Source organism: Struthio camelus, chromosome 10 (assembly GCF_040807025.1).
Source record: "Struthio camelus isolate bStrCam1 chromosome 10, bStrCam1.hap1, whole genome shotgun sequence".
NCBI classification, from domain to species: domain Eukaryota; kingdom Metazoa; phylum Chordata; class Aves; order Struthioniformes; family Struthionidae; genus Struthio; species Struthio camelus.
Genome location: NC_090951.1, coordinates 16,643,268 through 16,670,072, shown reverse-complemented (window position 1 = coordinate 16,670,072; position 26,805 = coordinate 16,643,268). Strand labels below are relative to the sequence as shown.

The window sequence follows — 26,805 nt, the reverse complement described above, 5'->3', positions numbered from 1 at the left end:
GGAGGAGATAAAGGAAGAAACTTCATCTTCACATCTGAACGTTTGGGGGCATTTTTTTGGTTTACATCTGATTTGTGTGTGGTGTAGAGGTGGTTTTTGTAACTGTATTTTCTTAGGAAGCTTTTTGTGTTTAAGCCCTTCTTCCTTCTCGGAGAGGAATAAGCATCTTGTTCTCCATGGTGCAATTTTATGATCCAGCCATTCTGATCTTCGCAAACTTAGCTCGTTTTTTTGTAAATACATTTTTAAAGACTTCTTTATATCATAGATGCCGCGTTGCTCATGGAGCTCTTCGATTGTTTTTTTTTAACTGTGGATGTTTTGTTTGTGTCTCATTCTCTTTCTAAACTAATTCTGCCTTCTCTGCCCTTTGGCTGGGTGGAAGGCAGCTTATAAATGACACTGTTAGCACTCCCTTGATAGGCTTCTGCGGGCCCCTGTAGCTGCACCGTAATGACGGTTGTGACGCATGCGCAAGGATGGGTAATAGCAGATTTGAACCTACTAAGATTTCGATTATCTTCTTCTTCATGAAACTTTGTTTAAATTCTAAACCTTCTGTGAAAAAGTCATTTTTGTGTTTTGTACAGAAGACACAAACATTTTTTTCCTGACAGTTGTCATCCTGGAAAGCACCAATGTGAACTTTATAAAGCAATCGGTAACTAGCCATTTGCGTTTTGCCGTGGGTGGAGCGTGATAGAGGTCCTGACGAAGGAGAAGGAGGAAGGAGGAAGACACGCCATAGCTCCGACTGGTCAGATCCGCTTTATTCTTCAGCTTTGGAGAAGAGCAGATTTAGGTTGATGTGGTGGAGATGGGGCTGAGTGGGAAGAAGAGGGTAAAACCTTGAAGTCCTCACTGAACTGCCCCCAGGAGCCGGGCGGAAGCCCCTGCTGTCAGATCGCGTGTGTGTGTGCCGGAGGGCTGGGTTGGAAATGCAGATGTAGCACAGGAGAAAGAGAGGTTTCATGTATGGAAATAGGCATTTACCAGTCGGACAGCTCCTCAACCATGGCCGTCGTCGTCTTGAGGCTGCTGTCATTTTCTGAGAAAGTTTAGTTTCCTTTTTTTTTTTTTTTTAAAGAAAAGACTAAACCGTTTGTAACCATGCTGGAGTGGGTAACACAGAGATTGTAGTTTCAAGCCACACAATTAAAAATAAGTTTCTTTAGAGCTCTGAAATCTGTTTATAGAAATAGACGGTGAACATACGGTACAACATAAAAATCCATGTGGTCCTGGAAAAAAAAGCAGAATGCACTTTAGCCTAAAACAGATGTGTGAAAGAAAACTCCTAAATGTATTTTTTATTTTTATTTGTGTGTGTGTGTGTGTGTGTGTGTTTGTGTATGTGGGAGATATTTTTGGTTCCTGCTAGGCTTCTTTGCAGCAAAGCCCCTTTCTAGAATTTACTTTCCTTTATTAGAGTTGCAGCTCAGCTTTGTGTGGGCCTCTGGGGGTTTTGGCCAGCCGTTGGCAATTTCTCTCAGACACCCAATTACCCCTGACGTCAATGCCGTCTCTCCCATCTCCCTTGGGTGCCCACATTTTTTCCTTTGTAACACTAATAGCTGACTAGCTAAGTGCCTGTTATTTCCTTGGCAGAAGATTTGATTGTGTTTTGGGCCGGATACTAAATCCAAAAACTATGTAAAAATGTCAATAGGTGAGTGCACATTGATTTCGGTTAGTCACAGTGATATTTGAGCCCCTTTGGGGGCTCTGTCTGGGGAAGTATTTTACAAGAAAGATAATATAACAGAAAATTACTGGAGCAGCACAGGTCTCGGGTGGCTTGCGGAGGGGCCTGCTAAGTTTCTGCAGAATCAACAAATGCTTTATTAATCTAAATTTGCGGGTTTGGTCTTTATTCTCTTCGGAAGGGTAGGGGCTGTTGCAGGGGGCGGCAGAGCCCGGCCCCGGCCCCACGCGCGCCCCGCCGCCGCCGCCGCCGCCCCGGGAGCGCGGGCGCTGCGCGGTGCGCGGGCGCAGCGCGGGCGGGGGCTGCGCTGCCTGGCCGCGCCTGATAAGGGCCCGGCGCGCGGGGCGGCCCGGCGGGGCAGCGGCCGGGCCGGGCCGGGCCGGGCCGGGGGGAGAGCGGGGGCTGCGAGCGGAGATAATGGTAATTGATGCAATCAAAGTAGCAGCGCGGGCTGCGGGTGCGCCTGCGGGTGCGTGCCCGCGGGTGCGTGTGCGCGTGCCCGCGTGTGCGCGTGTGCGTGTGTTCTTCCCCCACCCCCGCAATTAATTTTTTTTTTTTTTTCCTCCTCTCTCATTTTCAAACTGAAGTATCCGAAGAGCTCAGGTTGCGCTGTGCACATGCTGCACTAAAAGATAATAAGCACATGCCCTCTTCAGCTTTTTTGGGGGAAATTCAGGCCAAGCAAAGGTACAATTAAATAAAGTGAGCCCCCCCCCCCCCCCTTCAAGTTACAGGCGTGCGACTCCGAGCTCATCTGAGCCTGCTTCTAAGGACAAGAAAAATCAATGCCTGTGCCAGGTCGCTGGGCTGTATATTTGCTGCTGACAGGGGACAATAAGTCAATTTTGCCCACAAAGCAAGTGTATAGTGACACTAGAGAAGGGAAATGTAGCTGGACTTTGGTGAACAACATGCACAGATTGGGTGTTTCTCCAGCTTTTTCCTCCTGTATTCCCCCCCCCCCCAACTTTGTGCCCTGTCGCACAAGATACATGTAGAGGAAAACAGAGATTCATGCCTTTGGTACTTTATAGCACTTGCTCTCCAGGTCTATTTTTTCTCTAGCAATCTGTCAGCTAGAAATTGTATTTTTTTTTTTTTAAGGGGATTCCCCTATGTGGTGTTCAGGAGCAGTAGTAATTTGTGTACTGTAAGTAAATAAAACCTTTTATACTCTTTAGTTTTGGAAATGGGAATCTGAAAGCAGTAAAATCTTATGTCAGCACAGCATGTAGAACGCAGGATACCTAATGACTAGTAAACCATTTTTAAAAGTCTTCTGCTTGATCAGACACGGTGCTTAACCTACGGTGTTGTACCCTGCCTGGTAGGTAATTAGTATTGAGGGGGGAAAACCTCCCCTGTGGACCCTGACACCATAGACCTCAACTGGCATTTTTTCAGATGCTTTTTTTTTTTCCTCCCCTTACTTCTTTTTTGAGGTTGTTTCTTTGCCTATTTTAAAAGTGTTCTCTAAGAAGTAACAGAGTGTATAGGGGGTATTGCTTATCTTAAATGAACCTTAAAAGTGGTTACAGCGTATTGTTATTCTTCCCACATGGACATGGTGCATGTTGGGCAGGCAGCCAGCGTGCCGATGCCGGGAACTGGTCATCTAACATTGGGTAGTCAACAGCCCCTAACCTAGGAAACAAATATCAGCCAGGGGTTACAGCAACCCGCTTTTGCTGTGATTTTCTTGGTTCCCCTCCCAGAGCAAGTGTGTCTGTGGAAGAGGTGGTTATACGAACGGGTTTTACTTCGGTGGGACGTTGTGGTTGATGTTGTCGTGAAGAGGCTGGAGTGTTCACTGCTGCTCTGTCATGTTTTCCCCAGACCGGCAACGGGAGCTTTCTTTGTGCACGGCCTGAAGTTCACTGGATTTTTCTCAACTCCTGAAATGGTGGAGCACTTTCTGGCTATTTGGGCAGGAGAAGGGTATCCTGAAGCCCTGAGCCTTTTGGCTGTGAAAACAGCTGAGAGCCTATCAGACAGACTGCTGGGTCTGCCCGGCCAGCGGAGCTGGTAATCTGCCTCGTCATGACCACTGGTTGTAAAAGGGGCAAGTCAGCTGTGAAGAAGGAAGACCTTCTTGAAGGCACCATATAAAAACTTTGGCCGTATGCCAACACGGCTATTGCTGATCAACTTTTAGCAGGCACTTGGCGAGGATTAGAGGGTCCTTGGGTAGAAAGAAGAACATCTTTCGCTTTCTCTCTATAGGCTTGGGAGCCTACGGGCTTACTGCCGTTGACCTCCCATCTTGGAAGTTCCAGGTTCCAATATAATTAAACTCACAAATGTAACAAGATCACAGGCCTCTGCCTGGTCTCTTTTGCCACACTAGTATGACTGACCGGGCGACGCTGGTCTTCTCTGCCTTAAAGACAACCGATAAAATGCCTGTGGGCAGTAAGATGTCTTATTAGATGGAGCAGTGCTTGGGCACACTCATTTCATCCTCCCCCAGCGTTTCCACGTCTGACCAGTGCTCTTACCCTGCTGGTTTCAGAAGCATTGAAAACCATGTGGAAAGCAAGTTCCTAAGTGGAAAGCACTGAGAGATCGTTTGGATACACAAAAGCAAGCAAAATGCGTGGAGGTGAAGCGCCCCCCGCGAGCGCGGCTCCAGCCGTGCGCTCCGCGGTGTGCCTGCGTGTTTGCCGCGAGCCGGGACGCTGCGGGCAGGGGGCAGCGGCCGCCGGCGCCGCCGGGCACCCTGCGCGCCGCCGGCCCGGCCCTGCCACGCGGGGAGGCGGCGAGGGGCGCCTGGCGCGGACGCAAGGACAAAGTGGCCTTTCCAAAGAGATTTTAAAAAAAATTGTCAGCTGGAAATGGTTTCTCTGCTGAGGGGCAAGGCAATGCAGAAGGTGAGTTCCTGGTTTTGAGTCAGTTTGTGGGATGCGCAGAGCCAGCGGTTCGCAGGCCCGGGCTGCGCTGGGGGAGCAGACCTCTCATAAACCGACGCCTCAAATATAAGGAGGCAGATTTTGATGTTAAAAATGAAAGGAACGTCCCCCGCGGGACGCCCAGCCCCAAAGCAACGTGCGTTTGTGACTGTACGCTTCCTCTCGCCTCCTCACCGCCGCCGGGCGCTGCGGGCGGCGCGCGGGGCCCTCTCGCTGTCGTGGCTCCCCGCGGCCGGGTGGGAGCCGGGTTTCCCAGCGGAGCCCGCGGGCGGGAAGGGGCCGCGGGGGGCCGGGCCTCGAGGCCGCCCGGCGCGGGAGCCGGCGGAGGTCGCGGCGGGCGCGCGGGAAGCGCGGGAGGCCGCCGCGTGGAGAGCGGGTCCTGCCACCCCTCCGCGGTGCCGCGAGCAGGAGAGGTAAGAGGTGGAGGCGAGGAGGGCCCCGAAAACTCCTTTAAGCTGCTGTTTTGCACCCGGCCACGCAGGCACCCTTGTAATTAAACTGGGGGAGCCAGCAAGCGCCTGGTGAAAATACGTCAGTGCACGGTGGCTGCGGCTTTAGAGCCGCGCCGAGCCTTTCGTTCCTCTTGTTTGTGCTGAGGCGCTAAGCTCGCCGCCCAGCTTACGAGTCCTGGGCTGCGCTGGGTTTGAAGTTGCGCTGCAGTGTCTGTTTTAACCGGGAGTTCGGGCGCCGGCCCGCCCGAGGCGTGCTGCGTGTCGCGTTGGGGGTTCCTGAAAGCGGAAGGGTTCACTGGAGCGCAGGAAGTTGCCTACAGCAGCTTTCTGCCTGCTTCCCCCCCCTCCCCCCTCCCGGCCCCTGCAAAATGAGAGAGATTTCTCGTTAATTAGACTGGAGATATAGGGGGAATTACACTAACTTCAAGCATATACCTCAGATGGCCTGAACGGCCCTCCCGAGAGCTTGCCTCTCTCCAGCGACTCCAGGGGGAACTTAGGCTCCTCACTTTAGATTTTCTGTCTTGTACAAAATTTGGGTGTTTAAGAGCCAGTGAGATGATCCCTTCTCTGTGCTTTGGCTGAGAAGTGGGACTAATGCTACTGCCTCCATTGAAACCTGTGAATGGAAAAACGCTCTCCTGTAGCAGGAGCAAGCTGTTGCCCATAGGCCATCACTTCAGAGTATTTAAAATAGGGACATCAGTGTGGCATCCTGCTCCTTTGAGCTTCTAATAGAGCCTCAGCTGATAAACAAAGACTTAAGATTTCTTTTAGAAAGTGAGTTTTATCTAGATTCCCATTCTTTGCCTCAAAAGGCAAACTGTTTGCTAGGATAGTGGATAAGGAAGGATTTCTCCCTCAAAACAGAAAGCTGTATGCAAAGATACTTGAAAGAAGAGAGTGATTCAGTGGGAAACAGATTTGCATACCTGTTTTGCCAGATCCTAGCTTTTAAGTGGGCGGCAGGAGCCAAATAACATACTAGGGTAACACTGGGGTGAACTCGTGCAGCAGGAGGGCAAGGGGGTACCAGCTGCTGAGAGGTGGCAACGGGTGAAGCACGAGAGGGAGCAGAAGAGGGAAGGGTGGAGTGAGAAACAGCAGCGAAAGGGACTCTGTCCCTCTGGTAAGGACTCTGGATCCTTGTCCCTGAAGCAGCTGCTGCCTTCTGGGGTCGCTTCCCAGGATGTTTCCCCTTTCCCTCCGTGGCCGCGCGGCCCGGGTCTCCTTCCGTTCCTGGATGTGCCTCGCGTCGAAGGCATTACCAGGCAACGATGTCACCAAGGCGCAGCGTGATTTTGAGGTGAATATCCTGAAGTTAGGATTTGAGGCTGTTCTTGCCATGTAATTCGCAGAGCCTCGCTCGAGGCACAGCCAGAGCGCCGCGTCTGCCCCAGAGACTCGAGAGGAAACTCACCAGGTTATTTTAAGTTGGTGCTGTGGAAGCATGCAGGAATATATCCAAGTTAAACTCAAAGGGAAATGGTCAGATTGGTCGCAGATTTCATCAGATTTATAGTTGCATTAGAAACCTCACATGAGCCTTTAAAAATGTTTTTAGAATTGAAAGAGAATAAAGGCTCTGAGCAAAACTAGTTATTCAGCTTTGAGTATGAGCGAGCAACTTCAGTAAAGCATCAGTTACTTTACATATGAGATAGCCGTGCGTATACACACGTACTTTATTCTGGCAGTGTGTATAACAGCTAGGAAGCCCCATAGCTGTGCTTTGTGTTTCGGTTGTATGAAAGTGTGCAGGATAGTTGTGATGTTCTTTTGATTCCACTCGTGTCGGGTTGAAGGTGTGTTCACTGAACAGTAGTGGCTTTCTGAAGGATGTATCTAAAAATCTTAATTTCCTGATCTTGGAATATCCATTTGATTCACCCAAGTCTTCCTGTAATTTTGACAAAGTTTGGGGGTTTTGACTTTTTTTTTTCCTTACCTATATCTTCAATATGTTTGGAACAGCCTCTCAATTTATTCATCTTCGCTTTTATATTGCTTTTATAGCCTCGTGTCGTCCTTGGTCTTGGATATGGAGCTGGTAGACAAAACAGTTGGCAGGGAAAGTGAAGGACTTCAGGGGGGGATAGATCTATGTGCTCTGACCATGGAGATGACAGAAAAGTAGCGGAAGAGATGGAAAGATGATTAGAGCGGTGTTGATTGTCCGATTGGAGGGGCTGTTGGATTGTCTGCCACAGAAAGGTGAGAATAAAGGGCTAGAGGTAGGAACAGGGAGTGTGAGATGGGCTGAGGACTGGCAAGGGGAAGGTCAGAAATGGCAGAACCCTATGGGGAGGGAAGAAGGGGAAAAGCCTTTAGGTAGAGTGGGTCCTGAGCCGCGACTGCAAAGTGAAATCATGAAGGCCAAGACTGTGGACTAAGGAGAAGTAGTGAGACGTGTAAAGATGGAGTGAGTCACTTCAGCAGAGGATGACATCTCCCACACTTAGAAAAACAGAAATTTAGTAAAAGGAAGAAATAAATATACTTTTTAATTTACTTTTGGCTGGGTGCTTTTTTCAACAGCTGAACATTGCTCTACCTTCTTTTCCAACATCAGCCGCTACCTCGTTAGCTCTCGGAGGCACTGTCGTGGCACTGGGCTTGCGAAGCCAACGTCCCGCTCCTGGCGCGGTAGCGTCTGTCCTCTCCGCCCTGTGCTACGCAGGCTTCCAGGAGCTGGTTTCTTAGTGTCAGCTTTCTGTCTGGCAGTGGTAGTCTGGAAAATTTACACTAATTACTGTATGTTTTCCTATCCTATGGAAAATACATCCATTTCCAGGAATTAGTATTGTGCGAGTTTCCAGGCATGTGTTCTCAAACATTATGTAGTTGTGATCAGAAGATGACAGCCTGAGCACACGTAACAAGTGCAGCCTTACTGCTCTGACGTGATAAAAATCAACAACGCGCTCCCATGAGCAGGGTATTCAGTCTAGAGAGTTTATTCATGATATTTCCAGATCATCTTATAAAGTATCCTCCAAAAAAGATGTGGCTACTTTGTCTCCAGTACTCCCCATGACTTTTTTGGGGTAGCATCAAAATAAGTTTGGGGAACAGTTTATAGAGAGGTGACCTCCATACATCCCTTCCTGCCCAAATTACTCTGTGGTTGTATGATCCTCCTCACACACACAAAATCATTCGTGGAATGTGAAGGCTGAGGGGTTTTTTCTGTTGCAGTTTGAAAGGGCTTAATGAGCAGCGCTCTCTTCTTGCAAGGTTAAACGAGAATTAACCAGGTGATTGAATTCCACAATTAAAATCAGAATTCCACAATCCCAACAGCAAATGCTGCTCGAGTTCCCTGGGATAAATAACTCAATTAGCTCTACAAGATGCCTTTCTCTTGAGTTGGAGTCAGAGACTACTTTAGGACTTCCCTCCCTTTGCAGCGAGACCCAAGGGCTTACATAAAGTGAGACAGGAAAAGGCACACATGCTCCTAGTGACGGCAGCTTGAGCTCATTAATTTTGATTTTTAGATACGCTGGCATTGTCTCAACAGCCTTCTTTCACATTTATGGCCTTTCCAGACTACTCATCTAGGGGAGAGGCATGCTTTCGTGCTTAGCTTTCTTCAGTTGTGTATGACCCTGAGCTCAGAGCCCAGGCAAAGCGCATCGTTGCTCATGAGCTGGTGGCTACGCAGACGCTGATAGGGTAGCGCCTGCATCTCCTGTCAAAGCTGCAAAGGAAAGACAGAAAGTGGAGGGAACTAAAAATCTTTACTTTTGGCAGGTTGGGGCAGCAGTTCTATTTGGCAGTTCCACTGTCCTCTTGAGCTCTTTTCAACAAATGCCTCAAAAATATGCAAAACATTAGAAAATTATTCCCTTCCATGAGTGAGCATGTAGGTATTTTTCTTATGGGGTAAAAAAGACGGGTCTTATTCTGTACGGCCCCTATCACTTTGCTCTCCAGTTAGCTCACTCTTGTGAAATCAGCTTGGAGTTTTGGAAGATTATTCAGCATCTATCAGTGCATTTCATGGGACAGTCTAAGGAAAATCATTGCGCAGAATATTTGCTGAAGAGCCTGTACTAGTGACTGTATTTCCCCCAATACAATTCCCTATTCCGAGCTGAGGTTTCAAGAGGCTTTGAGTGAGCTGGTTGAGCTTCCTTTTGAACCCATCATGGATTAGTCTTTGTACTTTACTTCCTTTAAAGTTTACTTCCTTCCTTATGGCAGCCACCTTTTGCCAAATGAGTAAGGCACGCCAGTCTTTCCTGGCATTTGCCCCATTTACCACCTTCCAAAAAGTCTGAGGTGGCCGTATGACTGCGTCTCAAATTTTCCCCAGAGTGATCTCTGATTTCTTTTCAATCAGTTCATTTAATTGACCGTGTTTATTTCCCGAGCCCTTGTGGCTCCCTGAGTGAAGCTATTCTTCAGAAGCTGGATGTTAAGCATCCTTTTCATGTTTTACCTGGAGACGTTCTTAAACCATCTCATCTGTTCTCAGCATTTGGGGCTAAGCCCAAAAGGGAAGCTCTCTCAATCAAAAGGCTATCTAAATGGATAATGTGATACTTTGAGACCCGCTACAAGAAGGCAAATGTCCCAGTCCCAACGCTCCCAGAGCTTCCTCCACCAAAGCTCCAGCAGCTTTGAAGGCTTGCTTGGGCAAACTTCCCAACGTGGATGTTTGCAAGACAGCACATGGCAACTCAGTACAACGAACCTAACATATTGCTTAGATGTAGAGCCTAGGCATGATGCCCGCTTAGGAAAGCAGCTTTGTATTTGCTTAATTTAGTCCTCAGCTGTCCTCCTGAGGATGGCTGTTCACTGCGTGTTAGTGTCTAAGAGCAAGGAACGGTGGAGGCAACTTTCATGAGAAAGAAGATGAAGTAACTTGGCGCTCACTGGAGCTGGGAGGCTAAAGTGCCTCTGGAAACATCATCCTCATTCCTTGTCTGAGGAATTTCCATGCTGTAAATAGGATGGGGAGAAAGACATCTTTGTATCCTGTGTTCCCCTTTTCTAGATGTTGTCTTGGTGCCTTCTTCAAAGTATATAAAATTCTGTTGAATGCTTTTAGTGCTCTAGTTTGGCACAGAACGTAAACCCAAGCAAACTGACCTGAGGCAGGAATATGTTCTCCCCTTCAGTAACTTCTGCCTGTGTCTGTTTCTAATATCTATATTAGCAAATGCAATTTCCTGGGAACATTCTAGAGCTATTCTCTTCCTAAATCTTTTAAAAAGTGATAACATGTTATTATTTCCTAGAAAATTTGGTCAACTTACGTATGCATTTTTTTAATCATTGTCCTACTTTTTCCTTATACCGCTTATTTCTATCATATCCTTTAAAAATAAACACAAGTCAAGGGTAATTAGGGAGAAATATACTATATTTGAAATCCAAATAGAAAGAAGTAAATGCTACGATCTGTCATGCCAGTCAGCGGTCACATATCCAAATTTTAATCTTGACAGCTGATTAAATAAAAAGAGATCCTTTTAAATAACTTAACACTCCCTTAATTATTCATGAAAGGTAAACTTGAACATTTGACTTCATTGCAGTAATATAGCTAGTTTAATTTTTTATTATTTTTAAACCCTCAGCCAGCATGCTGGAATAAGTTATTTGCAGTATATTTTTAATGTCCATATTGAAATATTAGCCATAACTGTCTGCTGTGTATTAAGGGGTGGGGGGGGATGGGGAATATGTTTGAAGTTTAATCATGCTTCTACTTACGCTCAGTCCCAGAGCAATCCTTTTTTCTGCTGCTGAGCTCAAACAGCTAGTAGCCAGGTTTGATCTGCTGCCCCACGGAGCAGTGCCCTATGTGAATTTGAAGTTTTCTCAACCCGGGAGGCCTGCAAATAAAGACTAGCCTCAGGTAGCCGCATCTCTCCCTCCCCAAGCAGCTCCCGGGGCGCTGCCTGGAGCAGTCCTCCCGAAATCGTTTCAGGCGATTGCTATAGACCGTCTCCACTGCTGCCCCTCGTAGCCCTCCTTCCCTCTCCTCCTCCTGGCATCAGGGAGGAGTTTTGGAGTCCAGGAGTCCTATCTGACTTTAATAAAATAAAGGAGGAAAAAAAAAAAAAAGCGGAGCAGTTTGCAGGGGACTGGCACAGACTGTGGAAACAGGAGCCACAGCAAGACAAAACCCAGTGGCCTTCAAAACTTTTTTCCCTTCTTTTTCACCACATGACTTGGAGGATGTGGACAGTAATTAAAGGACCCCCTAGTTCCTCATTTTCTGTGCCTGTTCCTTTGATCTGGTTTGTGTCGGGTAGCTATTTTCATTGTTCCTGTCTTTTCTTTTATTCTCACCCAGGCCCTTTGATGTGAGCAGTGATGATCTTTAATTCCAAAATAGGAGATGGGCAGGATAGCAGTACTGACCTTACATAATGCATCTTTCACATCTTATTTTTAAACTTGAGCATAATAGGTGTAAGTCGGCGCCTGGGGAGCATTAACCCTTTCCACGCAGGGGACCTGCAGAGCAGGGTAACAGCCTATCCGTTGCGGTAACGTCAGGCGGGTTAATCTGCTGGAGAAGCCCACGGATGCGTTTGCGAAAAAGATTATTATTATTGTTTTTGTTCAAATATGATGGATCTCTAAATATAATCTGGAGGGAGTTTGTCCTAATTGTTCCCATGTGGGAAAAATGTGCTGAGAAAGAACAGTAAAGCTAATGCAGTTTATTCTGACTGGCTTCACTTGGCAGCACAGTGGGAGTGAAGCATACTGTTTATTAGTGTATGTTAATAAACTATAAGGGACAAGCTGCGGGTGGTGCTTTATAAACTGTTAGCTCAGGTAGGATAGATAACGATACGGAGCTTATTAGCAACGTTAGGAGGGGAGAAGGGCTGGAAGTTCTTATTGTAGTCTTGAAATCACAGAAGTCCATTACGTCTCCATGCGCAGCACGGTTATCACACGGATAACGTGCTGACGGAGGGCCTCGACTCTGTCCTGGCTGAGCCGAAAAAGGGGGCGCGCGGCACCCCCCGTGCCAGGGGCACATCTGGCATCCCTGTGCCATGCAGTTTGGGGCCCCCACAGCACCTGTTTTAAGTGTAAATGCTGGGAGGAGAGGGCTGAACTTCCCCAAGTCGAAGGGTTTGCGGCTATCTGGAACTTCCGAAAATTGAGATGTCTTCTGCTCAGCCGCCTAAACAGTGATGTTTGAATATTTTGTCAGTTTTTCAAAAGCAGATCTAAATCTAAATGGGCACCAGTTAAAAAAAAATACAAATTTTCCCTGTTTCCCTAGGAGAATTAATTTGAGGCAAAACACAACAAGTTATCAATAAGAAAGACCAAAGAAGTGGTGAGGATAGAAAAGGTTACCTGTGGCAATGTAAATGGGACAATATGCAGCTTGACGTGATGTGTCTGGTTATGTTCTAGTTTAAAATCTATCTTTTTATTTTCCACTCATTATAGTTATATATATGCACACCCCCTCGCTGTGTGAAACAATTTTATATGTGAATTTACACCCTAGTGACAGCAACACTTTTAGGGGCATGCGACGAGTGATGTGTTTGTGTACGTCTTAACGTAACAGCTGTTCATTAGATATCTTTCGAGGAGGTTCTTATTATACGTTATGGTCCTGGATCAGCAAAGTGCTTAAGCAGATGCCTAACTTCAGCACGTGGCTGGACACGTAGGCCTTGCCGCCGCCGGCTCTCGCTTACGCTCGGGCAAATGCTTAAACACTGTGCTGAATCGGGGCCAAGACCAGATGTAGTGAGTACCTATAATTAACTTTGCTAAATGGCTTACAATATGCCACTTGTTTCCATGCGCTTTTAAATTTCCTCTTTGATTATCATTTGGGCTGAACTTTTTGCGTGTTTGTCCTTGTCCGATGATCTCGCTCTCTCGCTTTCTCTTGCTCTCTCTTTTTTTTTTTTAATTCGACAGAGCGCCCTCAGGTTTTGTCTGATTTATGAGTGAGGGAGGAGGAATGCTCTCCCAGTTCTCCCAGTACAGTTCAGCCTTACTGCTAGTGGTTCTGTAGCCGTGGTGATCCAAGGATCTGAAGGAACCGAGGGGTTGCAGGGAGAAATAGTACTTCACGGGAGCAGCTGGTGGAGCTGGAAGAAGTCGACCTGCCTTTGGGCTCTGGCCAGGGCACGTGGAACCCCGAATCTCGTCCGCTTTTTCCGGCCGTATCGGTTGATCTGATAACGAAAGCTTATGGGGAGGCGAAACTTCTGTTCTCAGACAGGGCAAAACAAACGCTGGAACGGGAAAGGGGAAAGTTGGCATTAGCAGGTTCCTCAGTGAGTACCAGAGTCCTTTCTGACTTGGAGGGAAAACAAGTGTCTCTGCGTGGCGCAGTCCTGCTCCGGGGGCCGGCCGCCTCCGGCCCGGCCCGGTCCCGTCCCGTCCGCGCGGCCCGTCCGTGCTTCCCCGCGCCGCGCTGTCCCCACTCACCGGAGGGAGGCTGCCCTCCAACTTCCTCTGTGAAAGCCTCCGCAACGCCTCCCCTCGTACCGGGCACAGGAGGAAGCCAGCCCAGCTGTGGCAGACGTTTGCAGATCGCGCGGGCCGAGCGTCTCTTGGCAGCTTCGGAGGGGTCTGCGTTCCCGTATAAACGGTAAGCTGCCGTTTACAAGGACTGGCTGGTGCTCCGCTCTGGCTGCTGCGGCCCGGAGAAGCGGTGCAGGCGGCCGGCGCTGGCCCCGCGCGGCGCTCGCCTGCCCGCCGCGGCCGCCTGGCAGGTCCCGGCGCGGAGAGGACGCCCGTGTCCTTGCTGCGGAGGCATTTCCCCGGCGCTGCAATGTTTCTGGAGTTCATGTTTTCCTAGGGAAGGCGCGTTGTCGCTCTGTCGAAAAATGAGCGTTCGGTGATTGATTCTGCTTCCGCTGATGGAGGGATTTTAAAGCTGAGCGGCATCGGAGCGAGCCCAGCCTTCCAGGGTGCGTAGACGATCTTCTAATTTTTTCCCCTTCCACTGGTTAAGGAGCTTAATATACTGCTGTTTAGTGCTAGCAAATATTTAATACGTGACATGGCCAACGTTAGTCTAAGACAGGTCTCGGCCTTTGAACACCGACTTTGTGCGCGGGCTGTTCGTTCCTGACCGCGTGCCTTTGTGTTACAGCAACTTCGTTTCTTACGTTTGTCATAAATCAAACTTGGTATGACCGGCACCTCGGGACCCAGCGCCTCAAACGTCTCCATGGGGTCAGCGCGATACGCGGGAACTGAAGAAATGCAAGCAGCTAAGTTTAGACTCAAGAAAGTTGCCTGATAGGAGCGCGTTGAGCTGTGCCTGCGCTGATACCCGGCCGTTTCCCTGCGAGCGAGCCAGCCAGGCTTTAGTTGTGGCTCGAAGGGAGGAGATTTTAGTTAAGCTGGAACATTTGATTTGCTTGCTTGAATTGTTTCTGATTAGTGACTAAGTGCAAGGTTAAGCTATAATAATATAGCCGTTGTAATAAAATAGTGTTGGTGAGTGATACATGTGGCTAAGAGGAATTAGATACACTAGTCTATTAAACAAGTATCAGTTGGAGGTGCTTTGGAAATAAACACATAAAATGGGTAAAATAAGAATTAAAAGCAAGCTTGAAGAATTTTTTTTAGCCTTTTCTGGGGCTAGATCTTTGTCATGAGGCTGGCGTATTCTGACAAGCGAAGCCAGCCAGGCAGTGTGGCTGAAGTCTTGATAAAAGAGAAGCTGATTTGAATTTAGCAACGAAAAGTGTTAACGCATCACTGAGTTTCTGTTGCGGTAAACTTGTGACAGAGCCGGGGACTAGTTACAGCTGCAAATAGCAAGTGTTATTGGGGCTTGGCAAATCTCAGATTCATCTGACTTTCACAAGTTTCATGAGAGACTCTTTGTAGTCCTTATTGCACCTTCTCTCCTGAACTACAAACTTTTTTGATTCTAGATAGATCAATGATATCACTGTAATATGTAGATTTTGTGACTCGATAGTTGCAATAAGGCTGTTTTGGTTCCAGATCTGTATCATAGTTTTCTGCTCCCAAGGCTTTCTGCAGGCTGGGGAGAAACCTGTGCTGATGTAGACTGATCTAATGTACTGTAAACTACACAGGCGCACTCAGTTTCATGGATCTGTAAAGCTTTTGTACACATTTTTTTAGCAGTGTCAATTGAGAAGTTGAACTCAAAGTTCATTTGAATGTTAGTGGTGTCCTTGGAAAGTTGAACTTGAAGCACTCACAGGTCAAGGCCGCTTCGTTGCGTAGTAACGTCCTTTGAACAAACTTTGCAAGAAGTAATTCAGTGCTATGTATCTTATTTCACAGATGGGGAAACTGAGGCACGAAGCTATTAAATTCATGACCCGCAGGCATCCAGGAGAGCGTTGCAGAGCACGCAGCCTCCCTCTGCGGCTGCGCGTGTGTTAGAGACTGCTCTGCACTGCCTCTTTTTAGATTTTCTGTCTAATCAGTGGGGAAAGGAACTGATTTAAAATGGCAAAGCTGGGGAAAACCAGTTGTCTTCTCTTTTCTGGGTACGGCAGCAGCGAATGCGTTGTCACATTACTGACCAAAAAAATAAATAAAACTGCAAAGGAGACAGTAGATTGAAAGAAGCCTGTAGTCCAAAGCATCTGTTTTCTACTGTATTTTTTTCCCTGATCTCTTTTTATAATTTACATCCAAAATATTAAATGACAGAATTTGGCAGAAGCAAATAGATGCAGTAGAGCTTAATGGTCATGTGGCAGGGAATAAAGAAAAGCCCCTCCAGCCTGCTTCGTTCTCACACATGCACGTGAGCAGAGGTGGGGGGAAGGAGCGCTGTATTTTTCTTGGAAAAGGACCTTTTCGGTTTCTCCTAATCTGGCACCTGGAGGTCCAGCTGTGCTCGCTTGAGGCTGTGTGTAGTCTCATGCAAGGGAAGGATGATGGACAGATCGCTCTACAAGTTGAAACGTTTTATATCTCTACAGGCAATATGGATAGCTATATTTGCGAAGAGCGGCAGTGCAAAATTGTAGGTGGAATTACTCCTCCAACGGTGTTTTGCCAGTGGTGCTGCAGGCTGCACCCGCTCCGGTTGTGATTTGCTAAGGGAGCAGCAGCATGCAGGTTTTTTCGCGCTGGGCTTGCTGGAGCTAGCTCGGCCGGGAGCCGCCGCGGCTGCCGTCCCCGCTTCCTCTCGCCGTGGCCTGCCTGCCTGCACCTTGTTTCCTCTGCGCTGAAGTTCTGCGCGTGGCCTGGAAACGTGTCGTTTCGGTTATGTTTGGCTTGGCCTTCTGCAAATTGATACCCGTTTTGCTCCAGTGTATTTCCATTGGCTTAATTCAGTGGCAATATTCCTAATTTACTCCGATAAAAGTGAGAAGGGTATCAGGTTCATTACTTCTAACAGTTGAGTTCTGATTTATTTTTGCTCTTCAATCACATAAATGACGAGGTTAATTTGCTGTTAAACACTTGATTTCCTAGGACATAAAAGTGACTCCATATTAAAGAAGAAAATGGAACAGAGTTTTATTCTGCAACGTGGTCTAGTATTTGGGTTTGGGGTTCTTTTTGTTTTCTTTTATGTTTTGGTTATAGAGCTCTGAAACCACTGGATTAACGATTGAGAACCAAGAGATCGAATTTTGCGCTTCTTATTAATCTCAGATCTTGTGGCAAGTTCTGGATTCCCCGGTTGTGCGTCAGGAGCTGATGAGAGACAGCAGGTCCCCGGCCCAAAACGTTCGCAGTGCCTTTAATAATAAGTGGCTTTAATGGAGAACTTCTGAGAGCGCAAGAGAACTCGGAGATAAACGCTGGGCTTTAACAAAGATCCTGTTTTTCCACAGCGTACATTAGTCAGTGAGTTAAACAAGCATCAACGTTAAAACAGACGTTATCCCCTGCAGTGTATTTTCTTAGCGCTGTGTCCGTTACAGCTGTAGAGTGATGAGGCTTCTAGTTCTTCTCTTTCGAAGCAGTTCTTTTCTAATATTCATTATGGATGTCTGCCTGGTGTTTACCTTAAAATTTTGTTTTCTGATCTCCTCCTGTCCTTCCGAGCTCGCTCTGGGCAAGGCGCTGACGCTGTTGGCAGCGCTGGAAACTCTCGCAAGCGGCTACTACACCCTCCTTAGCTATTCTTTAACAAGGATACATATAATTAGACCTTTTAACCCTTCCTCATGAATCAGTCCATGCAGCCCATTAATCACTTTGGTTGCCCTCTTCTGAATTCTGTCCAATTTGTCATCGTTCTGCGTCTCCAGGCAGCTCCGAAGCAGCGGGTCCTGGGAGGAGAGTCAGCAGTAGCCCCTGCCCCGGCGGACAGCGTTTATTTATTTTGTCCCTCTTTCCCTTTGTTTCGTCCCTAGCCAGAGTATATCTCCTACCCACTCTGCATAATCACGCCCTTTAAACATTTATGGGAGTAATTTACAGTCTCCCAGACCCTCTATCATTCTCTGCTGTTGAGTTACCGGGGGTGGACAGGGAAAAGGATTGAGTGTGTCACACTTCTCCTTCCTTCCCTCCCTCCCTCTCTCCCTCCCTCCCCCTGCTCCCCCCAGAATAAACTACACAGCTCTGCTTTGGGCGAGCACATTCCTATTAGATGTGAGGAAAGATGTAGCGTTAGGGTGGGAAAAGAGCCTGCAAATGGAATTGCCTAGCTGCCGAAGGAGCGCGGGCAGCAGGAGCAGCCCTGGCTGGAGGAAAGCGGAGGGTCACTAATTCGCACTGCCAACATCCTAATTAGCTGTGCAAATGTAATGTTTATATTGTTCGGGATGGATTACAATATCCCGTGTAGAACAGAAAGAAATAAATGAATTGTGTCAGTGAAGCGATGTAGAAAACACTCCCGCCGCCCCATTAAACCATGAGAAGTAGCTTAACTACCAAAAAAAAAGTTTGTTTTCAGGCTGATGCGCAAGTCTAATTGGGTTTCCAAAGAAAGGAACATGTTTTAATTATTAATTAGAAATCAGAGGAGTAAAAGAGTGGAAATCAGCTTCAGCTGGAGCTTTTGCTCAATGCTGGGTTTCTCCTTAATAAGCTGAAGCGTTCCAGGCCTGCCTCAGCTAGCGGTTGGGTGCAGTGGCTTTACTCGGGGGGTAGACATCTTAATGCTCATGTAATTATCATGTAATTATTTTGTAATGGGGGATCAAAATTTTGCATAGATGGCATTCTTTCACTGAACTTGAAAAATAAGAAAGTTGTGTTCATTAATGCAGCGATTCAGTCATTTCGGTTTAAGAAGCAGGGTTCCCTCAACCCTTCCCCCCCTTAACACACAAATATTTTGAAGCAGTTTTAGAGATAGCGGCTTCAAGATAAATAGAATTACTGAATCTGGGTTTTGTTGAATATTTATCAGATTTCTTGTTGGTAATAGTGCCTTTCAACAGAAGTGTCAAGTGGGTTGCAGTTACCATCAAAGCTGATAGGCACAAACAAGTGGTGAGCGTGGTGCACGGAGGTTTGTAAAGGGGGCTTCGGTGGAAGTCGCTTCCTCTCTGTGAGTTTTCCTCGCTGCTGCCATTGAACTTTGGGAATCAAAGTTGTTAAAGACTGATTTTTTTCAGAAGCTGTTAAGTGGATTATGGTCTAGCACTACAAATGTTGCTGACTGAGTTACAGAATAGCCTGTAAGGAAGCGCGTGCCGGCGGCCTCTTTGGGCGCGTGCTTGCGGATGCCTCGGAAACGCGCTCGAGCAGAGCCGTGCTCCTGGCTGCGGCGGCTCCTCCGCTCGAGCCGTGCAGATGAGGACGCTGTCGGGCGAGCGCGCTAGCTCTTGTTTCTGGGAATCGCTGAAGGTCTGCATCCAAGCTGAGTCGCAGGTTAAACTTCAGAAATTACTGAGCATACAGCGAGCCCCTGGCTCTCGGGTTGCCAGATGTTTGTTGATGCCTGCGCATCTTAAGGGGGACTGCCCATTAAATGTCTCCGCTTTTGCAGGAAAAGGAGACAGGCAGGAGGAGCCCTGCGACTCCATATGGCTCCCTCAGCGCGGCCATAAATCCTCGTGTTAGTGGGGTGCAACTGTGAGGAAATGCAGAGTTGTCTCTTGCTGTTGCTGTTTCATAGTGAAAAAACCCCGTGGCCGAGATGGGGGAGGACGTCGCTAATCTGAAATAGATGGCTGCCTTCGGGGTTATGGCTTGCATTAACTCCTAGACGCAGCGTTATGGTAAACAAAATGCCTGACTTACCGGAGCAACTGCTAAGAAAATTTCAACTGGCCTTTTTTCATGTGTCTGTGGAAATTATTACATTTGAAAATACGTACTTTGGTTTCACAACAGAAGTTAAATTTACTTTACTGTGGGTCATTGAGCACCTGTTTCTGCCCTTAAAACATCATTTTCTTACACTTTGTTTGAAGAAGTCCATGAGAAAAGATGACGTTTCTTGTTTTTTTTCTTCATCAGTTTGTTGCGCTGTACTGTCCTGCCCTTTCTCTTTCTCTGTGGTTTGTTTACTTAGTCGTGAAGGGTTTGACACAGATTGATATCATTGTCAAGGAGGGACAAAACGATTTGTGCTCCTCCAAGAGCCGATTCTGTTGGTGCAGACTGTAAGGTGGCTCTGATCCTCTCTCCCTATTCACAAGCAACATTTTCCCAGTTTTCAAAAATAAAAACACCTTCATGACTGTATTCCTGTTCTCCTGAGGAAGTCAGGTTAAGCTTCATACCATATCAGAAGTAACAAAAATTATGAGTAACAAGTAGTTACGATCACAAAGTCAAAAGGAAACGTACGTTTCCAAGGGACTATGAGTTCATAAATGTGTTCCCCAGGTCAGTGATGTGGTTGTGTGGAAAACGGGCTTTTCTACACATACTTGTTTGAGGAAGAGGCTATAATAAATTAAAACTTGTCACATCTTTTTAGGACAGTGAACGTGGGTCTCTGCAAAATAAGCATCTTCTGTTCCGACTTCAAAATCTATAGGTCCTTCTCAAAGAAAGTCAGCTCCCATCAGAAGTGTTTGTTGCCTAGCTTGGATGATAGAGATGATGATCCTCTGCCTTCCCCTCCCTTGCAGGAAGCTGGAAAGTAGTTAGGACTGTGGTTTTGGAAGGCTGTTTAGCAAAGTATCTGGCAGATGCTTTATGTCAAAACATTCACCTTTTCCCTTTGAGGGCAAAGAAAGAGCTCAGTTCATTTAGGTGCTCATCAGTCATGCTGGGAAGGCTCAGCACACTGTCCTTTCAAGAAGTCTGGACTTCTGCTTTGATTTGAAGAGTTGAGTTAATCCTTTTATTTTACGGACCCCAGTTTATCTCCTTGTGAATGAGGAAGTGCAAGCAAAGTGGAGCAGCGTAGTAGAGATGTATGAGAAGTCAAGGATGGCCTTTAGTTAACTTCAACAGCTTTTGGAGTCTTGCCACAGTGTTTTAGGCTGAGTTTACTAAAAAATATGTTTCAGTATATTAGAAAGTCCCACCACAAGGCCTCATGTGCGAATGTGCAGGTCCATGTGACGGGGTTGCTCTTTCTACCTGCCCTTTTCCTGGGCGCCACTGTGCAAATTTCAGTACTTTGCTACCACTGACCCTTTGACTTCTCAAAACGTCTCTAATATGTTTTTTCCTGTTGTGCATCCTGGCACAAAAGCGCAGACCTTCTTCAACGGACCATCAGAAACATTTCGGACCACCGGATGCTCTTTGGCACTGCAGATACGAGTTGTCTCAGTTAGCCCAGCTGCTAAGTAGTCCCTCTGGCCAGGTTTTGCAAGCAGCTTCTCTGTGACAGCCTCAGCCAGGCTCCCAGCACTGTTTAGCAAAGGCATTGTTTTTAGCTTGGTGGTTTCTTCATCCACTGCGACGTCAGAAAGCTTATCTGGTGTGCAGGAGAGGGGCCATGGCACGTGCCTCGCGCTGGTGTGTGCTTTGCAGAGGTACTCGGCAAGATGCCTGAAGGGTGTTTGTGTGGAGGTTGCCATTTTGAGTAATCAAGTCGTATTGATTTTCCCAAGAAATCAGTTCTTTTATAGAGGAAAAAAAAACCATAGAGGGTTGTCTTTCATTGATGGATTTTTGGTTTCTAAACCTTACAGCATCTTCAAAGCTGCCTTGCTTGTTGCCCTCCAGTGCTTCGGCACGCGTGGAAGCCAGTCTTGGAATCAGCCTGCGTCGTGCTTCACGTTGTGCATTTGCTAATATGTGGGGGGGGGGTTTCTAAGCCATCTTTGGAACAACTTGCTGCTCCCTCTGTCATGAAAAAGCCCCCCCATCTCAATTACTCCTGTGATCTCATGAATGAGGCGATCTCATCAACGTGTACAAGTATCTGAAGGGGGAGTGTCAAGAGGATGAGGCCAGCCTCTTCTCCGTGGTGCCCAGCGACAGGACAAGAGGCAACGGGCAGAAACTGAACCACAGGAAGTTCCATCTGAACCTGAGAAAAAACTTCTTCACAGTGAGGGTGACAGAGCATTGGAACAGGTTGCCCAGAGAGGTAGTGGAGTCTCCTTCGCTGGAGATATTCAAAACCCGTCTGGATGTGATCCTGGGCAATATGCTCTAGGTGACCCTGCTTGAGCAGGGAGGTTGGACTAGATGATCTCCAGAGGTCCCTTCCAACCTAAACGATTCTGTGATTCTGTGATTCTGTGCCAGCAGCAGACCCCAATACAGCCAGGATGACTAGCAGGGAGTCGAGTCAGCAGGGCCTTTGAGAGCTTCGTGACTGTCACCGGACGTCCAGTTTGGGTCTTCAGCACTGTTTATTCACACTGTTTGCCCGTCCTTGCGTTTTTTGTTACCAGCAGAAAGGCTTTTAATGGAATCTACTCAGTGATAAATTCAGGCCCACCAGGCGTAGGTACAGATTTAGGCATTGTTTTCTCCTTCTGGTTTTGGGGAGGCTTTTGCAGCCCGCTGCGCGGTGCGGCGCGGCCCCCGCTGGCCTGACCCCTGGCCTCCGAGCAGATGTCGCCAACTTTTCTTGCCTGCTGTCAGGGTAAGTAGGTGATGGGCTCTCACCCGCATGTTGACTCTGAGCCTGGCTTGCCGGGGCCCCCTTTGATGTTTTATTTTGGCTTCTGGCCGGGGGGTCCCATTTTTGAAGCAAGAGGGTAATGATGAGATTGTTACTCTTACCCCTGCTTCGGAGCTCAGTGTTTTGTAGACTCGGTGGTTCCTGCGCTCTTGCTGGGGAGCTGCTTAGCGCAGCGTCCCCCCGAAGGTCGTGCCAGCGTGCGGGGACGCGTCGCTGCAACGCTGGGAAGAGTAACGCACCCTCGGCACAGCGTTGCCCGACCGTTCATACGTCGGTACCTGCCTCCTTCCTGACCGCTTTCCTAATTCAGCCATTCCCGAGCATTATCTGGAAAGAAGTGCGATCCACCTGGTTGCGGGGCAAAAAAGCCTCGCCTTGCTTTTCTTCTGGAGAGCTGCTCATGTATTTTAGCATGTCAGAGTATGGGACTATATGTATAACACTTGCCTGGAATAAAAATCTTTAAATATTATCATTTGTTGTAGAAAGAAGTTGGCAGAGCAACAAAGGTTGCCTGTGTTTAACATTCATAGGATTTTGCTGCTAGATACACGGCTAACTCAGATGTCACAAAATAAGAGACTTTGCACAAAAGCAATTTTTCACTTGTTTTGTGACAGTCTTCCTCACACAACCCAAAGCAGCATGTGTTGGTCTAATGGCCCTTCTATATCTGCAGTTTTATATCTCTGTAGCTATTTGGAATTTGGAAATTCTGGATTACTCTGCATACTGTACTATTTTGAAACGAGGCTTGGGTGTAAATGTATTTTTGATGCCCCTGTTTGCTCTAAACTGCAGAAACACAGAATATAAAATAGAATGCATTAGCAGTTTGCTGACTTAAAAGAGGACACTTACTGTGAGACAGAAAGAGTTAATCCTAGACTTTTAGCTCTGAGCTTAGTTTATTGAGCTTCTGGATACACGTGTTAATTTTCTCAGATGAGGGATAATGGATGTCACTTGAGAAAACAATACTGATTTGGGTTCTTTCATAGTTTGTGGGTTTATGTCCCACATGGTATCGAAGCAGGCTCTGGGAGATTGCCTGAAATATGCCTGGCCTCTCAGCTGCACTAAAAATAATTCCTGCTTCCCGTCTTTCCAGAAGGAATTCTGAGATGCTGCAAACCTGATCAGCTACTTGCTTAGGAAAGATTTCACTGCAGCTTTCAAATGGGGATATGAATCTGGGCTTTTAGGGGTGACTGTTGCATTCATAACCCCCTCCCTTGTTAGAATGGATATGTGTTTTGGAGGTTTTTTGTTGTTTTGTTTCATTGTTTTTTACAAAGAGCTCTTGGTCGGGTGACCTTCTTTCTTTGAGAGCAGCAGTTCACGTTGGATTTTGGCGAAAGGAGTTTGATAGTCCTTGCTTTACTAAGCACTAGCACCTAGATGACAGTAATTCACCCTCTAATACCCCCACAAAACCTATTTATGCAGAACTTGACATGATTTGCAGTCTCCGTAAAGGAGGAACATAGGACTTGAGCAGTGCCTAGAATTAATTTTTTGACCTCCATTTCGGTTATTGGCTGAAGTATGAGGCTCTTCAGACCCCTGAGCTGTGCTCGTGGCAGCCCGGCGCTCAGTGCCTTGCAGCAGCGTCACGCTGTCGTTTCTGTGGCATGCACGCGTCTGCCTCGTAACACGGAGGGGGAAAAATTGCAAGGGAAATTGCTGCCCAGCATCGGAGAGTTTTAAGGCTGCCAGTAAAATTGATCTTAGTAGTGATAATAGTCCAATTTAAGCCAACGCAATCACAACCCTTTTATTAATATTGGCTTACCGTCGTCCATTTTAAGTGTAGCACGTTGCCGTTGAATGCCAATAAAGCATCCTGAAGTCAGAGTACTTGTCTGAGATTTGCGATCAGCAGCACACGTAGGATCAGAGGCCTTGTTTTGTCCTTTTGTTTCCAGTGACAGAGAAAAATGCTGGCAACTAATAGTTCTGAGAGGCTTTTTTTGAACACCTTTTTTAGAGAAATGTGTGAATGGAAAATTTTGTTTCCATGAATTCTGATAACATCTGCATTAATACGGTATATCGTAAGGATCATTAATGTTCAGAGTATATTATCAGGTGTTCTCTAATGCACTTTTGATGAGCTTTAATGATGCTTGCTGTAGTGTTTTTTCATCTTTTCTCTCCCTCCCCTTTTTTTTCTGCTTGATTGTAATAATGACTTAACCCAGGTGGTAGACTCTATCCAGAAAGTGCCCAAGGGAAATATTATTCCCTAGTACCAGCAAACATCTCAGACAGTCATTGAGCTCACTATGGTAGTTTCCCCAGGAGAGGAGATCTTGGCTCACCCCTTGGGTGTCTGGACCTGCCCTGCATTTGCAGTCTAATAATTTGCATTTGGGAGGGGATGGAGAAATGGGAGGAAAAAAGCAAGATGATAAATGGGAGTGGAGGGGAAGGAGAGAAGCCAGTAATGCACGGTAACTTTTAAAATTACTGATCCTCATTAGAAAAATTCCCTTTCGTAGAATAGAATCCTGGGAAGTGCCTGGATAATTTAGGGATAATTAGCAAGGAGCTTGCAAGGATAGAGATTTTTCTGTTTGGGTATCTTTGTCCAGAGGCTGGCTGTGACTCATGCTGGAAAATACTCTTGGTTTTCAGGAGTAACTGGCATTTGTCTCCAGTATTTGTCTTGCATAGCTCTCTGAGCCCTCACTATCAGTTGGGAGACTTAATTTAAAAGCCGTCGTTTCATGGTCTTTTGCAGGCCATGCAAAGAAACAAATGCACACAAAAGCAGGCTTTAAAGTAAATGTTACAGGTATCTTGTAGCTTCATTGAGCAGAGATGCCATATAAAAGTGCAAAAGCGAAATGACTGGTAAGGGTGAAAGAAATTACAACAAATACCTACAACAGAGCAGGCTCTTTGTAGCACGGAGTTTGCAGAGCGTCGGGGTATCGCTCACCGAGTGCCCTTAGGATTTCCTGGCAGAAGCCAGTATTTGCAACACAAGCCAGAGTCAATCATGTCAGCGGTTTAAAGGCTGCTCCCTTGTAAGTTTGCACAGGTTTACAAGTACACGGGAAGAAGGGGCTTCTTCGTTCTGTTTTTGTTTTCTTTTTTCAACCTCAACCTTATTGTCCATGGATGAATTCAAAAGTGAAGTATGCAGGAAGAGAATTATGCTGTTAGTTTGCTTTTGGCTGCGCTGTGTTGAAAGCTAGACTTTGCAAATATAATCTGCAAGCACGGACGATGTGCAAAGGGAAAGGAGGCATGTTGTTGTGTGCAATGTTTTACATGTTGTCTACAAAAGCCTGTTTAAATCGCTTTGTGCCCCCCGCCCCCCCTTTCTAATGGCCCTTTCACAGGCCGCCCTGGACGCGCACCTCTGTCGTTCCGTCCAAGCTTCTTTTCGGGAAAGAAAGAAGGGCTGGAGCGGGGAGGGAGTGAACCAGAAATGAGCAAAACAGAGCTGCTGAACCCGATAGCCAAGTACTGCGTTATAGAGTCCCAGCTCGGATATAAACAGTATGTTTCCTGAGAGCAGAACCGCATCCAAACGTTAGGAGAATTGTTTTCCGGAGCTGGAGCAGCAGCGCTGGTCCTGCCCCGAAAGCCGCAGAGCTGCTCGCGCAGGGCCCGGCCTCCCGGCCGCCTGCGCCCGCCGCAGGTGCCCGCGCGCGGCAGTCTGGGGGCAACGCCTGGGCCGCGTCGCTGGTGGTTCCCGCCGGGGCACCTCCTCTGCGGGAACGCCGCCTCCTGTCTCTCGAAATATCGTTCAGCTAAATGGAAAGCATTTCCTAACAAAACAACAACAAAGCCGTGCCGAAAGAGCATGAATGTTGTCACCAAAGTTAATAAAAGTAAGGAAATTAATACTTATCGTTGACCTCCAATGCCTGGGCACAGTGGGGTGCAGCAAGGAAGTAGTTAGAAAGGCACCATGGTGAGCTTTAGCGGTGAATTACCTTATTTTTATTAACTTTCTGACAACCTCAGTGAATTTCCTTTCTTTTTATGAAGTGATTAAAAAAGCTAATCAGATCATGTAATTAAAATACATAATTACACAGTCTTACAGTTTTTCATAGTCACTGTACACGGTAAATATAACAATGTTCCCTGATAACACTGCACAAAAATTCTGCCGGGGCTTTGGGCCGGGCGGTTGGCGCACGGCTGTTTTGATGCGTTTGCAGCGGAAGCTTCTCTAGCGACATTGGAAAGACAGTAAAACGTTTAACAAATGGAAAATACAGTGAAACTGTAAACTAATGAGCGAGTAGTCTTCTTAAATCCTTTTTGCGTGCGTTGGGCTATTGGCGCACGCTGACGCTGTGCGTTCCTGTGCATTCGTAAGGGCTCTTTCTTTTGTGCCCACACCTCTGCTGCATGTTTTGTCGGGCACCGCCGCTGGCTAGGGGAGCGCTACGGTGCAAAGCAGCGCAGTCGGAACAAAAATCAGATCGGCTTCGGTGTCTTAATTCCAGCTGAAGGCCTGAATGACGATGGAGTGACTCTGAAGCTGTGCACAGTGACTTCAGGGTGAATGAGCGGTTGCAACCTTCCTGATGTCGGGTATCCAGGAAGCGTGGGCTTGTGGTTATATTTATAGGAAACCCAAAGGTGCAAAGGTATGGCATTCCGAAGTAATGGACAAAATTAAAACAAAAAAATCTAGTATGTCTTTAAAACCCATCTCATTAAAATCTAGGATCCCAAACTGTGAAGCGATTTAATTGAAATCATACAGTTACTGCTTCTATGTCAGACGTCTAATAT

General features: G+C 47.0%; 1 protein-coding gene across 5 annotated transcripts in view; it reads left to right on the top strand.

Annotated features, from left to right (window-relative positions):
* Positions 1 to 26,805, top strand: part of ZNF423 (zinc finger protein 423) — a 221,110-nt gene that overhangs the window by 84,875 nt on the left and 109,430 nt on the right. Inside the window, exons 1-2 of one of the 5 annotated variants that reach the window (XM_068955866.1) lie at positions 13,497 to 13,671; positions 13,882 to 13,993. The exons of 1 other annotated variant lie outside the window; for it this stretch is intronic. The gene's annotated coding sequence lies outside the window, so the exon portion shown is untranslated. Of the gene's footprint in view, positions 1 to 4,898; positions 5,028 to 13,496; positions 13,672 to 13,852; positions 13,994 to 26,805 lie in introns of those variants that run through there. 3 more of the 5 variants (XM_068955863.1, XM_068955864.1, XM_068955865.1) reach the window with 3 other exon arrangements.